We start from the raw sequence: 4,079 nt of genomic DNA, 5'->3' as shown, positions 1-4,079 counted from the left end.
TTACCAAGTCTTTAAACCAGTGTGTGTTTTACACTTACAGCACACCTCTATTCTTACAAGCCACATTTCATGTATTCAACAGTCACATTTAGGTGTTGCCTATCATAGTGGACACTACAGGACTAACCCTTCCATATAGGAGCCATAAAGGAGCATCTGGAAAGATACTTGAGACACTTCTTTTCCTCACCTTCTCATTTCTTCTTCTTCTTCTTCTTCTTTTTTTGTCTATTCAGGAACCATTTTATTATTGCTCCAACTTTAAGAGTTTTCACCAACAGAAAAATCCACACTTTCAGAAAACCTCTTGCATAGCATTGCTCAACTTCTGAATCTTGGTTTTCTCAGACATATCAATGTACTATTCTCCAATCTGGATGATAACCTGCCCATGATGGACGGGCTAATCTTATCTTCCAATTTCAGTATTTGGTTTTTACTTAGGAAGCTGTTCTGGACCATTTTTCAGTTCAGAAAGAGTGAGTTCATCTACAGCAGACACAGTGGTTACTGTGCATGGCACCTCTCCACAGTGGATGCTCATCATGGTAGAAAATGCAGAAACAATGCCAAGTGTGCTGCTCAAAAGGCCATTTTCAGCAAGCAAGTTGATCAGGTTGGACATGAAGGGAGAATACTTTTCTTTTGCACTCATGTCATTCACGCTTTTCACTTTAATGGAACATTTTATGTAGTGATTTATAATCAAAGCAGCTACTTTGGGATCCTTCAAGATTTGTGGACATGAACTACTCTTAACATTCCTTTTCTATTTGTTCCAGTTTATTCTGTTTAGATGCCACAGAATACAGGGCAGTGACATAGTGACCTTTGATGACATACACCTGAACAGGCAGCTGCACAAACTTTGCAAACAGCCTGGCCACAGATGTTCTGAAGCATGACACCTGTCTGGAGAGCCCAGACACTGCTTGGTAGGCTATCTTCTCCTGGTCGGCTGTAGGTCTCATTCCTCCTTTCAATTAAGACTTTATTAAATGAGATGTGTATTCAGGAATTCAAGTTCATTTTTTTTATAATCATCTTTTTTTAAAGATTTTATTCATTTATTTTTAGAGAGAGAAGGGAGGGAGGAAGAGAAAGAGAGAGAGAGAAACATCAATGTGCAGTTGCTGGGGGTCATGGCCTGCAACCAAGGTATGTACCCTGACTGGGAATCGAACCTGCGACACTTGGGTTCACAGCCCGCGCTCAATCCACTGAGCTATGCCAGCCAGGGCTAGGAATTCAAGTTCATTTTAGCACAGACATTAACAACAACAAAGTGTGAGGCTGAACTATGCAGACTAGTACTATATTAACCTTTGATTCTTTTTCTTTCTCTGAGAAGTAGAGAAATATCTGCATTCAGATGTAGTACAATATTTAGTACCATTGGGTCAGTCCCTGATGTTTGACTGCATAGTTGGCATTTGCCCAACCCTCTTGGTTCTGCCGGCTGAGACTAGGGTTAATGCAAGGATTCCAGACCATGATGCTGGCACCTTAGAAATCTGATCAAACTTGGCCAAAGAAGAAGTCCAAAGGCAAATGGAATCCCATTCCACTGTCTCAAGACTCCCCTGTGCCCCTGTACTGATGCCATTCAATATTATATCCAATAGGTGAATGAAAGATTTCATCTACTAGGAAGAGGAAATGGATTATGAAATGCTTCAGTTACATTCGAGCTGGCACTTCAAAGATTGGCAAAATTTTGCAGCAAAGGTTGAATGGGCATAATATTATGGATTTTAAAACAGATATGAAAAAATATGTATAAGCTTGGAGAAAAATAGGAAGGTCTTGAGTTTGAATCTTAGCTCTAACATTTATAAATACTACTGTGACTTTCATTCCATTTACCTATCAATGTGAAGTCTCTGCCCTATGTCTTCTATTGTAATAGTTTCTCACTCCCCAGTTAGATAACCCCATCCCCATAACACATACTGAATTACTTAAATTGTTTATTTTGTATCTGTGGTTAGGAAAATTCCCTTATGATATTTCACTCCTTTTCCCCACTATCCCTTATTGCACAGGTGAAGTTATCTATTGACGGCCATTTCATCTCACTCCTTGGCATACAAAAAAGAAAAAGAAAGGATAATTAGATTTAAATTCAGAAAAATTATATTTACTCCTTTTTTCTATTTTTCCTTAATTTAACATATTTGAACCATTTTTTCATTTATATAATAAAATCAACCTCATAATTGTGTTATTAAAGAGAACATTGAAATAAGAATAACTAGAAATTAGTAGACCCTCATTAAATTAGCAACTTTTGTAAAGCAGGTGCTAAAACATGAATCTTAGACCATTCTGAGGTTGAGGGCATCTAAGGATTAAAGATATATTTCAGTTAACTTTGCCTTAACTTTTTAATATCTGCAAAGGTTACTTATATGTATTTCCAGTAAGAACTTTTGTGCATAATTGTAAATAATAAAAGTTAAAATATATTACTTGCATCTAAAAGTCTAAAAATAGTCATGAGAGTAAATTAAATATATGTTTTTGAAATCAAGCCTTGTAATAAGGTGGGATTGATATGAGATAGAACTGTGGAATCAAATCTAAGGAACATGTCTAGGGTCCAAATGCCAGTGATTTACATATGTATAACAGTACTTCAGTTTATGTTCCCAAATTGAATGGGTGAGGAGATAAGGATGGGTCTTGTAACCCCAGGAGGTCTCATAAACTAAAAGGAAAGAAGCTAATAAAGGGCCAGGCACCTAAACACTGGTCAGGATACAGGTTATTGAGTGTAATTCTTCTAGATAGCAGTTCCTTTCCTTACAGGTAAAAATTTGATGTGGACATGAACACACTTACAATGATTACTTCTCTGCAAAGTGAAATTGGCATAGTTCTCTGTTCAAAGCATTAATTTCACAATACTTCCTTCATATGAAATTGTTTATTTTTTATTGTTGTTCGAGTACAGTTGTCTCCATTTTCACCCCACCAAGGCCCCCTGCCCCACCCATCCCCACCTCCCACCCTCAAACCTACCCTCTTGGCTTTGTCCATGGGTCCTTTATATACATTCCTTGATGGACCTTCCTTTATTTTCCTCCATTACCCCTCTCCACCTTCCCCTCTAGTCACTGTCAGTTTGTTTTTTATTTCAATGTTTTTTAAAATATATTTTATTGATTATGCTATCACAGTTTCCCATTCCCCCTGCTTTATTCCCCTCCACCCTGCACACCCCCTCCCACCTGCATTCCCCGCTTTAGTTCATGTCCATGTGGCATACATATAAGTTCTTTGGCTTCTATATTTCCTATACTATTCTTAACCTCCCCCTATCTATTTCCTACCTACCATTTATCCTACTTATTCTCTGTAACTTTTCCCCCTCTTCCCCCCATCACTCCCCTGTTGATAACCCTCCATGTGACCTCCATTTCTGTAGTTCTGCTCCTGTTCTAGTTCTTTGCTTAGTTTGCTTTTGTTTTTTCTTTTAGGTGTGGTTGTTAATACCATTAATACCTGTGAGTTTGCTGTTATTTTACTGTTCATATTTTTTTATCTTCTTTTTCTTAGATAAGTCCCTTTAACATTTCATACAATAAGGGCTTGGTGATGATGAACTCCTTTAACTTGACCTTATCTGAGAAGCACTTTATCTGTCCTTTCATTCTAAATGAAAGCTTTGCTGGATAGAGAAATCTTGAATGTAGGTCCTTGCCTTTCGTGAGCTGGAATATTTCTTTCCAGCCCCTTCTTGCCTGTAAGATCTCTTTTGAGAAATCAGCTGACAGTCTGATGGGAACTCCTTTGTAGGTAACTGTCTTCTTTTCTCTAGCTGCTTCTAAAATTATCTCCTTATTTTTAATCTTGGGTAATGTAATTATGATGTGCCTTGGTGTGTTCCTCCTTGGGTCCAACTTCTTTGGGACTCTCTGAGCTTCCTGGACATCCTGGAAGTCTATTTCCTTTGCCAGGTTTGGGAAGTTCTCCTTCATTGTTTGTTCAAATAAGTTTTCAATTTGTTGCTCTTCCTCTTCTCCTTCTGGCACCCCTATAATTAGGATGTTAGAGTATTTAAAGATGTCCTGGAG

At 37.9% G+C, this 4,079-nt stretch overlaps 1 pseudogene; it reads right to left on the bottom strand.

Annotated features, from left to right (window-relative positions):
- Positions 1-247: 247 nt before the first annotated feature.
- LOC114505556 lies at positions 248-971 on the bottom strand (annotated as a pseudogene).
- Positions 972-4,079: the final 3,108 nt, after the last annotated feature.

The sequence above is a fragment of the Phyllostomus discolor genome, chromosome X (assembly GCF_004126475.2).
Source record: "Phyllostomus discolor isolate MPI-MPIP mPhyDis1 chromosome X, mPhyDis1.pri.v3, whole genome shotgun sequence".
Taxonomy (NCBI): Eukaryota; Metazoa; Chordata; class Mammalia; order Chiroptera; family Phyllostomidae; genus Phyllostomus; species Phyllostomus discolor.
The sequence above is the reverse complement of the archived record's forward strand: the minus strand, read 5'-3'. Positions and strand labels throughout refer to the sequence as shown.